Raw genomic sequence first — 22,604 nt, forward strand, 5'->3', positions numbered from 1 at the left:
TTGAGCCACCCAATCCCTGTTTTGCTGACGGTCAGTATTCCAGTTATAAAAAGCTGCATAGGCATTTCCGTCAGCTTGAAAGAACTTTATCCCTGTTTTTATTCTGACATACCTATTGTGACTTTGTTCACTAAGCAGAAGGAATTATGGGAAATGGGAGCTCGATAGCATGTTTTTATTAAAGAGAAATTAAAGAACCAAGCAGAATCATATGTTTCCCTTTCAGGTAACAAAAATTGCCTGTTCATTCCCTCCAACAGTGATTGAGTTAAATTGGAAAACAAAAGTAGCATAAAATGAGAAGGCTTATGTACAAAGCATGTTTTTATATTTGAAACAAAGAATTCCATGATTCTATGAATTTTATTCTAAAATCAAACTAAAACATAATAATAAAACTGTGCAAAGATATCCTATGGGGGCATGGGTGGTGGTAGTTTAAGGTGGTTTAAGGAAGGCATATTTAAAGCTGTATTTTTCCTTTGCCTTCTTTAGAGGTGTAGGTTTAGAGAATTATACATTTGTGTTTCAAAACAAGGTACACATTTTCAAATCCAGGTGGCGATACTTTGCAACAAGATGTGTTTTTCCCTTTCTGTGTATAGTAGATATGTTTTCCTACAAATTGCAAGTAAATTAAAATTTTGCAGAGCAAATTTCTTTTTGTGGCAAAACTTTATACTTTTTGTAATACTCTATTTAATTATATCCTTCCATGTCAGCTTCAGTTTCTTAATTTCTTGACCTAATTTCCCTAATCCCTACTATGTAAATCTTCATCTTAATTCACATAATTTGCTAGAGAAATTTTTAGATGAGACTGTGACTCCCTTGATGGTAGAATACTTGCCCAGTTCACTTTTATATTTCTAGATCATGTCATAGCACCTACCCGGTAGTAAGCCATATATGTTCAGGTACAGAAAAGAGTGAGAAGGCAGAATATCATGCCCCTACAAAAAAGGAACCTTATAAAGTGAGAAACATTATTGCTGTCTCTTTAAACTTTAGTTCCGATGCCTATATTTTCATAAATCGAATGCATTTTAAGTGGGATTAACCTGTACTTAGTTGCCTAAATGTATTAAAGATTAGAAAGTGTCCCATATTTCTCTCTTTTTTAGGATCTACTTTGAGCTTAGTAGATTTTTGTAAAAGTAAAGTGAAATTTAAAAGTCCTCGCCTATGAGTCATCTTTAATTCAGAGGTCTATGTTAACATAAAGTAACTACAAGTCTGAAATATGAAGGTTAACCTCATTAATTGTGTAAAAATTTGCCAAATGTCAAGGGATTTGAAACCTCCTAAAAAAACAATAAGGTATTCAACAAAGTTGCTTGTTTTAAAGTCTAAACGGTAATCCATGAAAGAATTATCAAAAGGCAGTGTGTGCATATAAAGTAGGCTGTTTAGAAAAATGACTTTGAACCTGAGAAAAAAGAATCTTCGCATTAAAAACCAAAACTTGCCATAGAATGCTTATGTATGGGTATTATGATAAGAAATGAATAGAGAACGTATGTTTTATAACAAATACTGAGTTTATTTTATTAGAAACTTTTAAAAGAAAATATGTCATGTAAAAGTTAAAGGAGCACCTTTTCTGTCATAACTTAAACCCAAAGTAGAATCATATTGGTTTTCTTGGCATGCATCTTCCACAGAATTTTGTAGGTCTTTAATTTCTTTCCAGAAGAACATTTATTCCATCAAAATTGTAAATTAAGAAAAATCATGATTATATCCTAGTTGTCTCAAATGCCTATGTTTATTTTCCAGAGTTAGAACTATTTTGTATTCTTTACTAAATAGTTCTAAAGAACTGTGCTAAAGAAGTTTGACTTTTACCATTTCTTATTGACATTCATTATTTTCAAAGGAGAACAGAATTTGTAACGTGAAGGACTGGTAGCGCTATTTGATCTTCAAGGATTTATACTCATTATGATCCCTTAGTGATGAAATAAATGACTGAAGCCTGTTCCATAGAAAAAAAATGATTGGTCTATTCTAGGAAGAGTTGTGTTTCAAACAGAATAACTTGAGCTTCTTTTGTTTTTTTTTGTGATGAACATACAAATTTTAGCAAAAGCAAAGCACCTAGATCATATACTATAATTCATTAATGCCAGTGTGATTTGTTAATCTATTAGAAAAAAAGAGTGACCACTGAATAATGGCAGTGATTTTTATTACTGTAGCTATGGCTGTCCTTTCATCTGTGATGACATGGAATGTGATGTTTGAGTTTTAACGTGGCTTTGGGATTTGTTGCTTTTTCAAAACTAGAGAAAAGATACATTGAAAATAGTTTTATTCCTATAGGAGTTCTCCTTTGTTTTTTGTTCCAGAGAAGCCATTGTATTTTATTTAAATCCTGCTCAATAACAAGATAAACAAAAATAAAGCAAAAAGCTTCAGCGGTGATATTCACTCAGGGACTTGTTGTGATATTGAATTTTAGACTATGGATATGCATATTTTTAGTTCTTTTAAAGATAGTAGCAGTTGTTGAGTGAGAGTTCCTCATACCGCAGCTGAAGAAGTAAGATCCAAAGCTGTTTAAAGAGTGATTCCACGCCATGGAACCACAGCTAGAACTGAGTTTACTGGTTATAGTCTACTGCTTATTTTATTTTATTTTACCAAACAAGAAAAAAATGATAAAAATCTCATTATCAATGCAGTTTCTTCCTTTTCAAAGAAAAGGACGCTGTGTCAGTCTAGTTGAGGTTATGGTTCAGTTGAGTATAAACTTATAGTGTTGACTTATAAAATACATGAGATTAGAGTTGGCCTTCATACAGACAGGGTTTTTGGGTTTGTTTTTTTTTTAGTATCTTTTAGTTTTATTAATAATTTATCTCATTAGATGCTGAAGTTCCTTCTGTACTGTATTCCAAATTAAAATGCATATTTAGTGCCCCTGTTGGTTGGACTGTAATTTATACAAGGCGTGCTTGTTATGTAATGAACCTGATTTTTCTATATGATTTGTGGAATCAGTCCCATTTCTTTGTAATCACATCTTGCATATTATAATGTGTATTTTTGAATAATTCCTGTGTTTAAAAAGTGCCACTAATGGTTCATATTAATAGGTACAAGCCATGGGCTCCGGAAAGGGGGAAAGGCTAAACCCTTTTATAAAAGCCGCAATGGCATTTTAACATTTAATCCTACTGTCCGCCATGCATGCTATACACACACGCTGCCCCTAAATTCTGTGAACCAATTCATGTGCATCAGTAATTAGACCTTTAGTTTGTGCCTATGTTGACATTTCTTCTTTCAGCCTAATGGATTTTGGTCTACCTGGAGACTGCTTTTCTCGATAAGAGACTTTAGTCCACAAAAATCCCTCCCCCACAAAGATATTATGTCCTAAAAACACCTTGCCAAACAATTTTGCCCTAGAAAAAAAATCCTTCACAAATACTCATCCTTAACAAAGGCACTGAGCAGGGCAATTGTGCTGATCCGGGCACTGCTCTTTACATAAACACTCATGCTTCTGTGAGGACACCATCCCTGCCAGGTTTTTCTGTCCCATTATTGCTGATGCCAGTGACTTTCACCTGTCACCACGCAGCCTGTTGGAATCCTTCTCATCCTTCTATGCTCAGATCCAAAGCCAGCTGCCATTACCATTACATTTTCAGTGATTCCTTTCCTCCCTTCAAACATTATTCTCAAGAGCATCGGTTTTCCTCATCTTGTTCTGTATTGTTTTACTTTACCGCTAGTGAAGGCCTGTCTTCCTAAATTTAAACTCCTAGAGATCACAGACCTTGCCGTATCCATCTCTATATGTGCATTAATTGGTAGGCTAGGAATTACTTGATTTTCATTGAGTGTGGGCAGTTCGACAAGAAATGGAAATATCCCTTGGTCCTGGAATGTGGTAGGTGCCCCTCAGGATGACCACAGGAACTTCCGGCATCAGTGCCACCACTCTCAGTGTGACCAGGTAATTCACACTCTGTGGTCTTTAGTTTACCTACATGTAAAAGTGGGAAACCATTGTATAAACAACAAAAAAGTACATGAAAACATTTGGGTCATTGACATCCAAATGAGAAATGACATCATAAATATTCTGAACTCCTGACTTGTAAACTGCAGTAGTGACAAGAGTAATATGCAACTATTTGCTCTGTTCAGAGCATAGTGCTAAACACTAAACTTTTATATGTAGATAGATAGATAAATTCACAAAATACATAGAAAATGAGTTAATATGATATTATTAACTTGTGCTGTTGGATCTGAGAAAGTGGGTACAATATCCACTTTTGTCCTTTGTTTCCTTATAGGAAGAGTTATCCTATACACAGTGTCGTTGAAGTAGGATTATAATTGGTTGCGATGCTGAGCCCACAAGTTTCTTGATGTTAATTCTTACTAGTCCCCAATTTTGAAGAGACTTAATGCATATATAAGTGAACACTGGCTCAGCGCTATACTGTTGCTGTTGGTCTTGTCTGTTACTACTATGGATCTAATGGGAACTTGTTTGTTCCTTCTGCAAGTTTTCAAATCCCAGTGTTGTTTGAGAGGCTGTATGGTGCAGTAGAGCACAGACTGTGTTTACTCCGTGGTATCTCAGCCATGGCTACAAGCTATAATCATTAAACCGATGACTAGATTGCAAAAATTAAAACACTTTGGTTTGCTGCCTCTCTATTTTCTTAGCTCTTATTAAGATGCCCAATAGGCTAAACCCCTCCCCTATGCATTCTATGATGTATATCAGGCATCTCTAGTCAAACCAGCTAATAAGTAAAAAGAGAGCCTCACATCTGTTTTATTCATTTTTCTGTTTGACTGGAAAAAGTCAATGCCAGTCATCCATTGAATACTAATGACATGTAAAGAAAAGAAAAGAAGAAAGAAAAATTAAGAAATGGTAACCTTAACCATAAAGCCTATACAAGACCAAACAAACATAACAATCTTTCACCTGGAACGGTTGATTGAATCTCCTGCCGGTTTTCCAAATTGTCTTGCTTCCTCTTCTTTGTAAGTCTTTCTTCTCCTCGGTCCTGTATTGTATAATATTTCAAATATACAGAAAGGGCCTGCAGCAGGAATCAATTTAGCTTATTGGAGGAATCATAAAACGGCCTGTATGACAGCGGCGGCCCAGTGGGCGGGAAGAAGAAAGGAGGAGGAGGTTGCAGGGTCAGAGGCTTTCGCTAAGGATTTTGTTCTCCCTGTGGTAGGAAGCCTTTGAGAAGGACCTGACTTATATTTTTAAAAGGCCAAAAGGTGTCATGAAGAGTGGAAGTGATAGGCCAGTTAGAGGCTCTAGCCATGATTCAGTCAGATAATAGCTGGTGATTAGATGGTAGCAGTGGAAGTGAGGAGAAATGGCCAAACTGGGGATATATTTTGAAAGTAGAGCTGACAAAAGTTTCAAATTGATTACATTTGGAACAAGATCGGAGTCACGATCAACTCCTGGACTTGTCATCTGTGAGTTTGGATGAGGATGTGAATCTGTTTACCATAGAGTTTGTTGCTGGGGGACAAAAGTGAATCAAAATTTTGGCTTTGGCCCGTGTTCTGCTTGAGTTACTTGTTAGTTACCCAAGTAGAGGCAGCAAGCGTACAGTTGGGTGTAGGCGGCTTTCTCGGGGATGGTCAAGGTTTGCACATACATACACGTATTCAACATGCATCTTTACACAAGTGGTTGTTAAAACCTTTGGGCTTGTTGAAATCGCTTAGGGTGAGAATGTAGAGAAGACAAGGTCCCAGATTGAACCTTGAAGCATCTTGCAGAGATGGAGGAAGAGTGGCCATTGGGATCAGGAGAACTGGAAGAATATGTTCTCTGAAATCAGTTTCATTCGGAGGGTATTAGGTTCTGACTGTTGAATTTGTTGGCTGTCCTTAGTATCAGGTCTTTTGATGTGTAATGATTTGGGGTTTCAGGCTCCTTGTGAGGGGGATTTTGGTTTTCACCTCTCGTTGTGCCCTTGCCCAAACCCAGCCCCAAGCCCAGCACCAGATGCCTTCCTTGGTGTCAAGTGGCATCCTGGATGTTGTACCCTGTTTCCTCTCACCTTCAAGCCCCTCTACAAGCTTCACACTGAACTTGCAGTTGCCATGCTTGATTCCGATCCGGGTGGCAATTTCCATTAAGTCCATTAAGTCCATTTCCGGATATTCATCATATTTTTGAGTCTGCCTAGGTTTTGTCTTATTTTGTTTTAGCTCTTTGTACTTTATTATTATTGCAATGTATTTGGAGCAAGGTAGTACATCAAAAATGTGGATCCATTGTGCTATGCCATGTTATCTGCAAGTCTCCTTCCTACCTTGCATTTTTCTCTGATTTTGGGTTTTTTTTTAATACCCCTGTTTTTTTTTTAAAGTTTTTTCTAGATGAAAAATTCACATTTAATAGATTTTTCATCATTTCCATTTAACTGCGTGTTTTTTTCTGTCACTGTCCCAATTACTTTGTTCTGTTGTTTGATTTTATTTTTATGCTTCTAGAAGTCAAATGTGTACTCTTACGTTAACTTTTTTTTTAAATTGGGGGGTTGAGGGAGGGGAACAGTGTTGGGGAACTGGGGAGGGATACCAGCCAAGTTGTTGTTCTTCATTCTTCGTTGTGGAGGGTGCCAGTCACCATCTGGCTGCCTGTCGGCAGCTCATGGCCTCCAGCTCAAGTTGTGGGTGGGCGTAGCCACCATCCCATGCGGGAGTCGAACTGGCAGCCTTGTTGTTAAGAGCGCACGCTCTACCCACTGAGCAATCTGGGCGGCAGCTCAGCTCAAAGTGCCGAGTTCAGTCCTAGTTGCGGGCGGGCATAGCCCACCATCGAACAGGCAGTCTTGTTGTTAGGAGCACATGCTCTCACCAGCTGAGCCATCCTGCCACCTGTTGGCAGCTCAGCGCCAGCTCAGCTCGGACACAACATCACTGGCCCATGTGGGAATCGAACCTGTGGCCCTGTTGCTCAGAGCTCGTACTCTTAAGCTAACTCTTAACCAACTGAGCCACTCGGCCAGCCCTAAGTTAACTTTTTTAAGTGGGATTTTATTATTCTAAAACATTACTATTTGCTGGGACTTTTAAACAAAAATATATGTCATACTAGTCTGTTTATTGAATCTACTTATCAGGGCAGAATAAAGATACTCAATTTATTGTAGCTAATACATACTGACTGGGAAATGCTAAGTTGGAAGCAAATAATGTGTACAAGGTACTTGCCTTCACATGAACTTGGTTAATGTCATAAAAAAATTTAATACAGGCTCGTGTATTTCCATGGGATAAATTAAATGTGCACAATCTTTATCTCTAAAATTTAAAGATACCTTGACCCTGTATAAGTATACCTAAGAGCTGGCTAATGAGTGCTATAGTGGCATTTGGGAAAGGGTGGGATGAGATTAATGCTCCTCGGCAGAACACTCATGCACCTAAGACATTTCCAGATAAATCACACGATGTGGAGTGTACATAAGATGGCCAAATGTTGCAATTAATCCCATTCACTTTGGTATAATTAATGTGAATGGTGAAATAGAAGGGGAGTCATTTCTCCAAGAGGAAATGTCAACCATTAATGAGGATAAGGCTTATTATTGGCCATTGAAGTAGTGGATTTTTGCCCATCTATTCAAATTGCTGAGTCGGTGTGTTCACAGAGGTAGATGTTCATTTTGGGCTGTCATAGAGGGAAGGTACACTTTTGAAGAGGATTTTTTGCTTTAAACGAATGACAGCATTTTGAAATGACTGCAGTTCTGGACACTATAATAATTTAGTAAGCATAAAATGTAATTTCTAAATATAAGTAAGTGGCATTTAAAAAGAGCATTACTCAACTTATGTATTTATACATTTGTCTAAATCAAATACTGTAATCTTTAAATAGCCCTTTATTACTCTATTTTTAAATTATATATCATAGATTACTTGTTCTTGTTTTCATTGTGACTGTGTTGTAGATCAAAGTGAGTTGAACTGGATCTAAGAAATACTATCTATTTAGGTTGTTGGAAGAAGACACTCATGCTCCTAGAGCAGCTTTGTAGGGTTCATATAATAGTTCTTTAAAAAGTTGGGTAATGGTGTACTGAGACAAAAATATCACACAGGGTGTGATAAAAAAATACGGTGAATGTTTAAATTAAAAAAAATTATTACAGTAAAAGACCCATTGCCATCAATCCACCTCAAAATACACCCCCTTGCTTTAAACACACTTTATCCCATGGTCCCTGGTTCTTGCCACTTTCTGAAGCAGTTCTGGAAGTCCTCTTTCGTGAATGTCTTTACTTCATCCTCTATCATGACAACACTCTGCATCACACATCACTTTATGGTGTGTCCTCATCCACCTTATTCACCAGATCTGGCACCATGCAACTTCTAGCTCTTCCCCAAAGTCAAAACGATTCAGGACACTGAGGCAGCCACGACAGCACAACTATAGACACTATGAAAGAGGACTTCCAGAACTGCTTCAGAAAGTGCAAGAACAACGGGAAAAGTGTGTTTGAAGCGAGGGGGAATATTTTGAGGGGGACTAATGGCAATGTGTCTTTTACTGTAATAATTTTTTTTTTATTTAAACCTTCACTGTATTGTTTGATAATGCCTCCTACAAGGGGACTGGCAGGCCATGTTTTTTCCAGGTTATATGGTGACATTTCCCAAGTAATAATACATTAATTGAATTTATATTAGAATTTGTTAATTGCTTTACTACCTAAATTTCATTGGCAGCTTAGGGGATTTATGTAATTTCTTTGAATAACTCCTCTGGCTTTATGAAATGAATAGTAACATTGATGAAATTTTTATGGAATTCTGCATATATTAAATACTTAATACACATCATATTGCTAATGTGAAAACGTAGACAGCCTTTAGAAATAATGCATGTAATATTGTGGGGTTTCATATTGTTTTTTGTTAACTTTTTATACTTTGTTTTCTGTAGAAAGTCTGACTTTACTATTTACAAAGTTCTTTCCCTTGGCTAATGAACTGATATATCTTTTGGGGAATTGACAGTAGTAATTGGGAATTCAGCTTTTAAACTTTGAATTATGTATTATTATGGAAAATTTTCAAGACCTGTTTTATGTACACTGTTATTTCTTCATATATGACTATGATCTTTTTTTCCTAATAGCCAGTAAAGATGTAAATACTTCTTAAATTGTTTAAAGTGTTTAGGGTAAAAACTTTGTTCATTTTATAACTTTACTGTTAGCAAATGGTTTGGGATGTAATGGTTTAATAGTTTAATGGACTTTAATTTTAGTTAATGTGATGTTATGTCATATCAGTAGGACTAACTTAATAAACATTATATTCTATGTACCTCTTTGTCTTATTCAAGTTTCATCAAACTTGATAGAATACACCTTTTTCCCTGGTGTGCCCATGTCTTAGTAAGTTGGGCATTCTGGAGAGATATCCGTTCCTTCTGGTTTCTGTGGAACATTTTGAGGCCACATTATTGAACTGAGTTAGACACAAGGTTAGTTTAGTTTAATTTTTTTTCTTTTTTCGTGTGGTGTTTTTGAAAACTCCAATTAGAAGAATTTCTGTTTTCAGTCCAGTTTATTACAAAAACTGTTTTTTTCTTTAAAAATTAACAGACCTGTCACAAAAATTAGGAATTAGGATTTGTTCTTTATTGACATAAGTAGCCTGAAATATAAGGCTAATTAAATTGCATCAAATTTCAGAGAATAATAACCATACAATTGGGAAAAAGTTTCTATACAACCTGTGCTCTGTCACAATAATTTAATTAGAGGTAGTGATATTTCAGTGTAATTTGTTAATGGCATACTCTGCCAAAAAAAAAAAAAAAAGAGAGAGCGAGAGAGAATAATTCTTCCTGAGCCACTGGTAATTTTCTGTATTTTTAGTTGGATTCTGTCAAAAGAAAGAGTTTTCATTGAATTTCATGGCATAGAAATGCCTGCAGGAAGAATATCAATGAAGTGAAGAACAACTTAAAATTTTTTGAGTTATTAGAATACATACAAAGGAGCATGCAATAATCTTACTACTTTTTCAATTGTATAATATATAAAATTGTATGCACAGCATTATTGGACTATTGAAATTCTAAATTTCATGTTTTTCATGCCATAATCATTCTTCTGTATTATCCCTACTGCTTGTTTTGATATTTTCAATTTCATATCGAAGAAGAGTATCATAGCTCTTTATTCCTTTCTTTTATTTATGGCAACTTGTATACAGATGTTAGTTAAATATTACATTACTTTCCCTGGATTGGAAATGAAATAACAGCTTCTCTCATAGATTTCATAGCATTTTAGAGAATAAAACCTTTCTTTTTGTTAAGGAAACACTAACACTTTTAAGAATAAGAAATATTTTTGTTTTACGAATTTAATCTACAGTAAGCTTGATTCCACTTTATTTCATTTCATAGACACTTCATCCTAATTCTACTGCATTGAGAGGGATTTAGGTCACTCAAGTTGAGGCCTTATCAGACATGATAGTCTAGAACAGCGGTTCTCAACCTGTGGGTCGCAACCCCTTTGGGGGTCGAACGACCCTTTCACAGGGGTCGCTTAAGACCATTGGAAAACAAAAAGATATTTACATTACGATTCATAACAGTAGCAAAATTATAGAGTAGCAACGAAAATAATTTTATGGTTGGGGATCACCACAACATGAGGAACTGTATTAAGGGGTCTTGGCATTAGGAAGGTTGAAAACCGCTGGTCTAGAATGTGCTGCACTAACACTGACCATCAGTCTTCTGTGCCTAACCCACACAATTTCTCTTTCATGCAGAGCCCATTATGGAAGCAGGTGATTCTCTGGAGCAGCTCTCTATGGGGTGGCTCACTCATCCCAGGGGTTCCATCTTGCATTCCCCCCCATTTAACACGTTCTTTCATAATTGCCACTACAGAGAAAGAGGGTGTCAACTTTTAAATGCTTCTGTTGGGAAGTGATATACATCATTTCAAGACTAAAGCAAAACACGTGCTTATGCCTAAGGTCAAGGGAGATAAGCAGTGTCATCTTTCTGAATGTCTAGGAAGGGGAGAAAAACCGGAAATATTGGTGACCATTAGCAATGCCTACCTAAGCCTTAATATTTCAGCGGTATGGCAAAATAGGTCAGTGTTTTCCAACCAGGATGCCAAGAATGAGGTATGCGTGAGCTACAGATAAGCATGGTTGAATTTTTTTATAGTGCTAAAAATGTGAAGGCATTTTTATAATGAAACAGTTTAAGAAATTAAATCACAACACTTACAATTATATTTGAATGCTCTTTTTTGGCTTTCTCTAAAAACTTCTGGAAGTTTTTATTATTTTCTGTTTTGCTCTGTAAGAATTGTTAGACCCAACTCTCCACATAACATCTCCCCAGATCTCATTGACAAAAAAATCACCCATGGAGCGAGCACCAATTGTCCCCTTTCCCACTGAATACCTCCAGTTACCTGATCATTACTTTTGTATCAGTGTGTTTGTTCTAAGGGAAGATTTTATGCAAGCATTAATTTTATTATTCTTTTAATTTAACTTGTATTTTTTGTCACAGTTTTCACTTTTTCATTCTAAAAAAGAACATATGTATAAATTGTTTTATGTTTTTGTCAGGTACCAGAGAATCCTCAATTTTTGTAAATTAATTTTCTCAATTATTTATTTCTTCTTCCCTCCCCCTTTTCCTTTTATCCTCTTTTTTTTTTTGGCCTTTTTCCTTCCTTCCTATTGGAATTTAAGGTTAGCAATTAGCCAAAGTTTTATTCTTGATGGAAACCAATAATTAATTATTGTGTGGTTTTTAGAATTAGAGTATTTATATTATATTAAGTTTTATATGGGTTTTTAAAAACAAATTCCTTAGAATTAAATTAGTTGGCTTTTCTGGACATAAAATTTACTACATTACTAAAAGGACTGTAAGTTCTAGATATTAATTATTTTCAAAATGTTTTTTGATTACCCATGTATAGAAATAATGACTATATTTTGTGCCTATTTTAGACTTTAAATTATTAAATAAACATGAATATTTACTATTCTAATTTAGATTACTATATTTAATTTTTAAGTTTTTATATGTTTTATTTTAAAGCACTTTAAAAATGTAAGTGACTTAAATATATTTTCTGTGTACATATCGTATTCATGTATTTATTTGCATATTTTATATTATATTATTACATAATACTTATTTTTATTTATATGTTAAATGTATTATATATTATTTACAAATAGATTATGTAAAGCTATACATGAGTGCGGTCTGTTTTGTCTTTAGATTTCATTTTTACCTATGTTTACTTCCCCAATACAATGGATAATTTGGATGAGAGCTGGAAAGACCTCAGAGTCACAAGAACTACTCAAATGTTTAGGATACTAATTAGGTAATATAATAATGACTCCCTCAAATTAAAATTCATGTGTCCTTATAATTAGTCTCACACTTGGTTTAAATGTTTTATTTAATACAAAGGTGTTCAAATGAAGCTACGTTCAGGACAAATTTTTGGGGCAACCAAAACAGCCATTTTAGGCAGAATTTTGGACTCTCTTAAGCAGAAAGTGAGGAAATTCCTTTATGAGATTGAGTGTAGCATTATATGATCAAGCTCTAAAAGCCATTTATAAGATGTCACATTGAACGCTTTAAGTTAAAATGCTTCACACAAATTCACGCAGAATTCCTTATTTTACCAACCTACATATACATCATTAATGGTATACTGGGAACCAGTGAAGTATAAGAAATAGAAAAAGAGTCACTTTTGAATAATAAACTCAGGAGAGGGAGTGATAGCATATCACACATCATAGTGACAGCACTAATCAAAAAAGATTATTAAATCGGAAAAGTTACCATTGCATGTCAATTACTTTAAGAAATTAATAAATGTTAGTTAATAGCAGTGGTTACAATCCTTGAAGAGCATTTTTTATTCTGCAAATAAAAACCCCAGAATAAACTTCTGTAAATTACATATGCAAAGGTATCATTGAATACTTTAATAACACAGAATGTTAAGCAAACATTGCATGAGGCGTATTCTCTGGCCTTAACGGCATGAAGGTATAAAGGTGATAAATGGTATGAAGATAGAAACGTCAAGAGTTTAATCTGAGAGCCCTGATTCTGTGTACGTTTTACTCAAATAGAAACTCTTGTATATAAGATTGATGATAAAATATAACTCCACCTAAATTGATATCATGAAAAGAAATGGCCACAGTTTATGCAAAGATAAGGGATTAGAATACCACATTTGATGATACATCCCAAAGTACACAATCTGCCCAAAAGACATTTTTTTTCAAGAGTTGATTAGCTAATAGAAAAATGGATTGTGTGTTCAAATGGTGTTCACTGTGGATTTGTTGATGGATAGTTGTTTGCTTGAAAAAAAATAGCTTATTTAGCTGACATTTTGGAGTACCTGAATGAACTTAATTGAAAACTACAAAGGCTGTAAAAAAATGCCCCACATACTCACAGAATTTATGTATTTGAAGCAAAAATTCAACTCTGGGAAAAGGATAGCTAATTCACTTGTGATATGTAGTTGATGTTATGTTTTTAATCCTGAAGAAAAATTCAATACCTGTATATGCTTGAAGGAAAGTTTTATTATTAAAAAATACTTAATATGAAAAAATGTAAAGCATTTGTACTTCCACAAGGTATTTTAACATTACATTTAATACCATAAGAAAAGGATCATGAAATTTAATAAATATATTTCTCATGGTTCATGACAAGAAAGAACTTCCTGTCAGTTGGGGGAAAAGGGATGAATTTTGTGCTACCATTTGCAACCAAGTTTTGTGAGGTCAAGTTTTCATTGATGATAATTATCAAGAATTTCATATCTCAATCATAAAACTTGTTAGAAATAGTTATTTTGTGAAAACAAACTCTACTTGTATAACTGTTGGGTTGTCAGAAAAGTCATGATGCATTTTTACAACAAAAAGCATAGAAAAGATACATCGTGACTTTTCCGACAACCCCAATATATTCATTTTTTAATTGACATATAATTGTTTGATATTTGTGTATACAGTTGACCCTTGAACAAAGTTAGGGACCCTGACACACCCACCCACCATGCAATCGAAAATCAGCATATATCTTTTGACTCCCCAAAAACTTAACTAAGCACCCCTCTGTATCCAAGGGTTTTTGGTTCCAGGAACTTTATGGATACCAAAATCATCAGATGCTCAAGACATGGCGTAGAACAATGCATACAGTCAGCCCTCTGCATCTGTAGTTGGTTGAATCTGCAGATGTGAAACCTGAGGATAGAGAGGGCTGATTATTTTATTTATTGAAAGAAATTCACATATAAGTAACCTGTGCAATTCAAACCTGTTGTTCAAGGGTCAACTGTATTATAAAATTATCACCACAATAAGTCTAGTTAACATTCACCACTATATATTTACAATTTTTTTTCCTTGTGATGAGAATTTAAAATCTACTCTCTTAGCAACTTTCAAATATGCAATACAATATTATTAACTATAGTCACCAGTTGTACATTATATCCCCGTGACTGACTTATTTTATTACTGGAAATTTGTACTTTTTGGACCCCTTTACCCATTTTTCACCTATCCCTCACCCCTAAACTCTGGCAACCACCAATCTGTTCTCTGTATCTGTGAGCTCAGGGATGTTTGATTGCTTGTTTTACATTCCACATGTAAGTGATTTCAGACCGGTATTTGTCTTTCTCTAACTTAGTTCACTAGCAGAATGACCTCAAGGTTAGGTCCATTCATGTTGTTGCAAATGACAGGATTTCATTCTCTGTCTCTCTTTTTTTTTTTTTAAGCTAAGCCATCCTGCCACCTATTGGCAGCTCAGACACAACTCTGCTCAGGCTGGGCATCGAACTGCTGTTACTCAGAGCTCACACTCTTGAGCGAGCTCTTAACCAAATGAGCCACTCAGCTGGCCCTCACCTCATTCTTTTTTATGGCTGAATAATATTCCTCTGTGTGTATGTGTGTGTGTGTGTGTGTGTGTGTGTGTGTGTGTGTGTATCACATTTTCTTTATCCATTTATCCATTGGTGTGGGCACTTAGGTTTTCCTATCTTGGCTATTGTACATAATGCTGCAATGAACAGTATTTTTATGTATACTTAATAGTCAATATGTTTCCTAAAACTCTGTGTTTCATTTTTATTATCATAATTATACGCTATAAAGAAAATGTAATGACTTTTTTCAGCAAGGTCCATATGGAATTCTCAAACAATCTTTAATGTATCACATTGTACATGTATGAAAAGGGCTGGTGATTTCTGGAATGGCTACTAATATGCTAGGAAAAATTATTCCTCAAATTTAAATTCAGGAAGGGCCTGGGGTGGCAGAGGAATATCTAAGCCGATGCTTCAGATTTATGAGCAACCTTTCCACTTGGTGACCATTCTTCACTGGAATCTATAAGTAAAATACTGTGAAATACTTACTGTTGAGACAGCTCTCCCTATCTTCCTCCTTCCCATTTCTTCATTAATAGGTGTCTAGTTCATTAATAAATATTACTTTGTGCCTATGGAAGGATAACTTCTGTGAATACTGTGAAACTATTTCTGTTTTCCCAGTATGCCTTTATAAACAGCAATTAATGTGGAAAAACAACTTAAAAAATTGAAGACATATTTAGGCACAAACATTTTACAGTGTTTCTTATAATTGTTTCTAAATATGATGTAGTTTTACTTGAGCCAAAATTATAAACCATATGTATTTGAATGTTTTTATTCATATGGTTTATGTAGTATTATAAACTGCCAATACATTTAATATGTAAGATATGTGGTTTTCTGTTAATATTTTATAAGGAAATTATGGTTTTATGGTTAACATTAATTTGAGGTATTGATTGCTTTAAGGGTAAAAAAGTAGTTTAAAATAATTTTTTTTCAAATGTTTAATTTTGTATTAACCATGTTATCAAAGTTTTATGTAGGCTAGAACACAGTAACTATATATTATATATTAATACATAAACTATGTAATAATTATTAGCTCTAATAATACATTTCTTGTTTAATATTATGCTGTTTTTAGCCACAGACATTTAATTGTATGTAGAGTTGTTTTAAATTTGAGTAATCCAGTGGATCAAGCCTGTTTTCTCAGTTGTCTAAGGACATTTATACCCTTTTACGTTATGAAATTCTGGAGTTTCTACTTTGAGTTATCTGAGTACTTAAGCAAAATTAAATTTTTAATGTAAGGAAGATTGTTCTGTCAGAAAAATATTTCAAGTTAAGTTCCTTGAGTATTCCTTGATAGAATCTCTATTATATATGTCTTATAAAGCATTATGACTTTAGTGGAACACCAACTCCGTACGTAGGGTATTCATGTAAAGCTGTTGATTCAGTTATATTATCCAGCTCCAACTAATACCCCCTTGAGGCAATGGAACTCATGTTTGTTAAAGACTGAGGATATTGACAACTATCCATTTCTTTCAAATATCTATTAGTACAGGTTAGACCATCATCTGTAAGCAAGGTTTTGGTTTTTTTTTAATTAATAGACTTGATTTTTTATACCAGCTTTTCGTTTACAGAAAGAATAGCACAGAGTAGAGAGTTGCAGATGTTTCCCTACTACATGTCTCCCCCACTATCCCAAAGTACGGTGTTCCTATGAACCTTTCTTAAGCCAAAAGGGTGTAAAGGGAAGAAGTAACTATCATTAATTTATATGGAAAAAATTTAGAGTGTCCCCAGACCCAAAAAATAACATACCAAATAACACATAAAATCTACAATAACACTAATGTGGAGTGAAAGCGGGAGTGATAAGATAAATACGCCCCATGTTTTGTACACCCATCAATTCAGTAAAGCAATAGAATTTTTGTTTTCTCCATTACTGGATGCTGACTAAACGACACTACTTTGCCGCTTGCAGAACCAATATTAACTTTCTGCAGCTTTCAAGATTCTTTCTTTCGGCTCGTAAATAATAGGAATGATGGAAGCAGGCAAGCAGCGCATGCATGGTGTCTTTATTTAATTCACCACATTCCAAACGCTTAATTACGTAGTTTTACGCCAAACATTAATACCCTTACAAGTGTTCTTAGGCTTTTCCGATACCTTAGGACACATCTTGCTAACATCGCACAAAACAAATTGAGATGAAGCCAAGATGCTCACAGACACAGTCCAATGCTATGGCACGTGATGCTGAGATGCTGAGTGTAGTTCCTGGGGGAGGAGCTTGGCGGGGCCACTCTCGCTGCCCCAGGTGCGCGCTGTGTCAATGACAGCTCGCTTCGAAACAAACACCAAACGTTATTTTCGCTTTTTGCCTTTTACGTAAAAGCTAAAATGCTCTTCAGATTTCTTCCACTTAGCGAACGCGGGTACTAATGTAGGTCTTCCATAAAGGCAAAGTGACATAACCTGAACTTTCGAAAAGTGGGGGGTACCTGTATTAACATTTTACATTAGTGTGGCGCGTTTGTTACACCAATACATTATTATTATTAACTAAAGTCCACCGTTTACATTAGCATTCATTCTTTGTGTTGTGTGGTTCTATGAGTTTTGACAAATGCATGTCATGTATCCACCATTACAATAGCATACAGAATAGTTTTGCTACAAAAGATGTATGTTAATTTAAAAAAATATCATCACCTTTCCTTAAAACCCCATATAGTAAAAAATAATAAAACCATTTTATGTTTTGGAACAAAAGTTGAGAATCTTATTCGTTTTGGTAATGTGAGTTCTTTACTTACTGTCCATTAAGAAAGTGTTTTATAAAAAAGAAAGACTTGGTTCCAATGAACTATATGTCTCTTTCACAAGAGACTCATCTATGCTGTTGGTTGGCCTTATTTTCCTCATCTTCAAAGAAAAATTTAAATCTAATTTTTTAATAATTTAAATAATTAAACCATGTTCCTTATATATCTTTTTCTCTCTTCCAAGTGGCTTCTGTCTGCTCTCCTTTTTGTTTTTAACCATTTTTTTATATACATATTTTGTCATAGTCCTGGAAACATCTCTGAAAAGCTATAGATTATAAATATAATTTTTAAGTTATAAATATATACTAGTGCTGTAAATAGGATTCTATAACAACTTTTCTACTTTTATTTTACCCATTCTAAGTTTCTATTAAAAAAAACAAACAAAAAAACCTCTCAAGTACATTTTAGCGCTTGGTCCAAGGGTGGAAGTGAATTTTGGCAAATTTGAGAAAATATTCCTAGCTGCATCTAAGTCATAAGTGAACAAAACAATAGGCAAGGGGCCGGCCGAGTGGCGCGATGGTTAAGAGCCTGGGTGCGGATCCCACATATGAGGGCCAGTGACACTGCCCTCTACAGCTAAGATGCTGACCAACAGCTCAACCTGGAGCTGGGCTGCCGTGAGTTGCCGGTGGCGGCATAGGCTGCAGTGGGTTGCCATGGGCTACCGTGTGTAGCCAGCAGCCAGCGTGAGCGGCTGTCCAGAAGCCGGCGACTCATCTGCCTCTCCCGGGAAGAGTGCAATGATGGTGCCAACTTGGGCCAGTGAAGCGACGTCCTCCACAACTAGACTGAAGAACAAAATGACAGCAACTTGTCTGTTCCCCTTCCCCCAATTCCCCAGCGCTGTTCCCATCCCCCAATTCCCCAATAAAAATCTTAAAAAAAAACAAAACAGGCAATAAATATCAGCCAATAATTAAAAAAATGAAATTCATGCATTACCTATTGTATTAGTTTGCTAAGGATGCCATAACAAAAGACTACAGGGATGTGTTGAACAGCAGAAATTTATTTTTTCACAGTTCTGGAGTGTGGAAGTCCAAGATCAAGGTGTCAGCAGTTTTGGTTTCTCTTGAGACCTTTCTCCATGGCTGGCAGATGGCCGGCTACCTACTTGCTTCGTCCTTACATGGTCTTCCCTCTGTGAAAATGCATGTCTGTGTCCAAATTTCCTCTTCTCATAAGGACGCCAGTTATTTTGGATGAAGGCCCACCCGTATGAGCTCATTTAACATTAATTACCATTTAAAAACCATATCTCAATTACAGTCATATCCTAAGGTACTGGGAGTTAGTGCTTAAACATAGGAATTTGGGGGAACAAAATTCAGTCCATATAACAACCATTGAAATTAGTAAGTCTTTTAATTTGTGATTTGAAAGCAGTTAAACGTGGTTATCAGTGATTAGGCATGTCACTGTGAGCCAGGCACTATACATGCATTAATCTACAGGATGAAGTTAGAACTAGTATTTCATCGAGGAGAACTTTTTCAGTTGGCAACAGACTTATTTTCAGTTAGAGTGTTGATTCCACTGGTTGTATGTACAAAGGGAATTATGTAATACAAAACATTTCTTTACACCTGAATAATGCCTGAAATGTTGCTTATTTTAAGATTAGAGCAAATGAGAATTAGCATTTGTTTTAAAACCCCAAACAATTTAATAAAAGATATATTAAACCAATTCAGATTGGTTATAGGTTAGGTCGCACAGGGGTGATAGGAAAACTAATTGACTTTAAATAACTGACCTTCATGCAATTTCCTCCAAAGTGTTATCTCCATTGTGGGACTCTCTGAAGTCAACCACTTCTCATTCTAGGATGTGCAGTGCCCCTTTGTAGGAAAACGCAATATATATTTTTTTCTTTGCTGATGCATTTTTTTCAATCCTTCTTTGTTTCCCTGCATCATTCAGACACCTGAATCCAAGTAGATAGTTAAGTACCAAATTAAGAGAATAGCCAGTCACAGTAGTGGTGAGCATGGATTTTCCTCTGCTGCCTGCCTGATACTCTCACACTAGACCATAAGGGCTCCAGCTACTCACCTCAGTAGGACATTTAGGGTAGACTTCAATTTAAAAATTTATATGCTATTTACTTTGGTACTTTCAGAGCTCTAAATGTGACATTATTCTCTTCACAAGCATTTATCAAGCCTCTTTGTCATTTCTGTACTGTTGTTGTTTGTTAAAGGTTTAGGTTGCAATAACTGAAGAGTCATGAGTGTAGTTAGAATTCTTTGTGCTTTTGTAGGGGAGAGAAAGAGGAGTCAAACAGCCATGGGCATAGATGGTTCTCTGAACGTCCTTGCCCCATCTGTAGAACAGAAATAACGGAAATGATTCCCTCTTCATGAGGTTATTGTTAAGATTAAAGTAGATAACCTAATCTTAAGTATCTGGTTCAGTGCCTGGCATTCAACAAATATTAGTTCATTTTATTTCGCTACCAACAACCTAATTCAAAGCCAAATTATTTGAAGTCTTTGGGGTATTGTTATTGTTGTGGCTGAATGTTGCTATAGCAGGCTGGGCATACTTCTAAGTTTCCCGAATATTTTCTACTTTCTGGAAAAGTTGTAAGATGTTAATATAATTGGCATCTGGAAATTTAAAGAACAATTATACTGTCCCTATCATTGTTAAGTGTCAATGGAAGCAAAATAACTAAGACTGGTTGTCATGAAGCCAAAATGAGTATACAGTCTGCTTAGGGGGAAAAGATCTAGTCATATGAAGCCATTAATAAGTAGAAATTATTTATTATAATTACTATCATAATGAAAACAAAGTGCTAAGATGTGTTTCTGTGGACAGGAAATGTGAAAATAAGTACAAGTTAAATTTTAGAGCCTTTGCAAATGAGGGCATAGGCCGCTGTCTTCCCAATGACATCCCAATGGACTCTTCCCCTGACGATGGCCTAGCTTAAGAGCTATGGCTTGCTTCCTGGGAATGGGAGTGGTGGGGGAGCTTCAGAAAGGGTGACACATGGGGTATGGGCCACAGTGAGGTGGGAAATGACCAAGAAATCTGTCTGATGGGGCAGAATATATTTTAGAACATGATGTAAGTAAAACCAAAGAGACCAAGTGACCAAGAAGTAAGAGGACACTGTACTTAACAATTTACTTACGATAATACAGATCTTAAGCAGGCAGGAGAAAATCATGGCAGATGATTAGTCTAGGAGTGGGTAGGCTGTGACCTGGAGCAAGGAGAAGACGGCCTAGGAGGCCGACCCAACTATCGACTTGGGTGTTAAATGAGGATTAGTGCTAAAGTGGTAAAAGTGAAAAAGAAAATGCAAAAGAGTATTTATTTTTTCTGACCCAGGTTAAACGATCTTAAGTATCATGAATACCTTTTATACAAGAAGATGATAAAAGTTTTTTTATTTTGATTACTCAGCAGGTTCCCCAGAACAATTTCACTTTTCATTGTGTTGTCTTTAACAAAAGATAAGCAGTAGATGGCATTGTTCTAGAGAAGAGATTCCCATTTTTCACTTTTAAATCACATGGCCTATAAGATGGGGTAATTAAGCATCTTTTGGGATACTTCTACTCCAAAGACAAGTATGTTGGTCTAACATAATTTAGTATGAGATACAACTTTTTATTTTCATTTTGAAATGTTTGAAGGATGAAGGATGGTATATGTAGGATTATGTGGAAAATAATATTTCAGTCAAGTATTTTATTATGTTATCAAGGATTTAATGGTTACTTAGGGAAACAAACATGCATGTTATTTGTAGTTTTATGCATGTCTCAGTGAATTTATATTAATGAAAACAAAAGAACTGTCATCAATACGTAAGATTGGAGTTCAAAATAGTTTACTTAAATCCTTGAAAAAGGCAAAAAGTATATATGATTATATTTGTAATGTATACCGATTAATGCATTCTAAAAGTCTCCTATGTAATTGTGGTTAGGACACAACATGACATGTTTACAGAAATTTAAAAAAAAAATGTTTTTTCTTTGATCCCTCTATGCTATTCCCATAGAATTTTTCTTCAAAAGGAATGATTAAGGATTCCAAAGAAACAATCTTCCTTACAGAATACTTTCATTATTTTGTAATTTTATTTTGGCTTAAATATGTCTAGCTCTACATTTATAAGTATGTGGTTTAACTTTTGTTATCCGATGAGACATAAGCTGATATTGCTTTTTTTGCTTTTTAAAAAAAATTTTTTTTTATTGTTAGTTTCAGGTGTACAGAACAATGCAATAGTTATCCTTTTCACCCCTCACAAAGTAACAACCCCCCTCTCCCCATCTATTGCCCTCCCCCCCGATATCATGCTTATCTATTACAATTCCATTGACTCCGTTCCCATTCTCTACTCCATGTCCTGTGACTATATGTATATATAATTATAGTTGACATACAAAAGCTGATATTGCTTTTAAGAAAGCATTTTTCAACTTTATGTATGCCAGAGATAATTAAAATACTGAAATCTTTTTACTTTTTCTACTCTTAAGACATAGATACTTTTAGTGAAAATTTATTATGAGATATACCTTTATTTTCATTTGCTTGAAAATTTATAAAACTGTTACTGCTTCCTAGAACTATTATAAGCACCCTGAGGACTAATAAGTTGCAAATCATTCACCTTTTAATTACCATAGGCTTTATAATTCTAGACTGTAGTTGGCACTCAACATTGATAAATGCTATTACTTTCTTCCTTATTCAAAAATTGTACATTAAGACTAGGTGCCAGGAAGTATGCAGGGTA

The 22,604-nt window shown here is 35.1% G+C and overlaps 1 protein-coding gene across 1 annotated transcript in view; it reads left to right on the top strand.

Moving 5' to 3' along the window:
* Positions 1-22,604, top strand: part of CDH2 (cadherin 2) — a 236,461-nt gene that overhangs the window by 156,955 nt on the left and 56,902 nt on the right. The gene's annotated exons all lie outside the window — the stretch shown is intronic.

Source organism: Hipposideros armiger, unplaced genomic scaffold (assembly GCF_001890085.2).
Source record: "Hipposideros armiger isolate ML-2016 unplaced genomic scaffold, ASM189008v1 scaffold_225, whole genome shotgun sequence".
NCBI classification, from domain to species: Eukaryota; Metazoa; Chordata; class Mammalia; order Chiroptera; family Hipposideridae; genus Hipposideros; species Hipposideros armiger.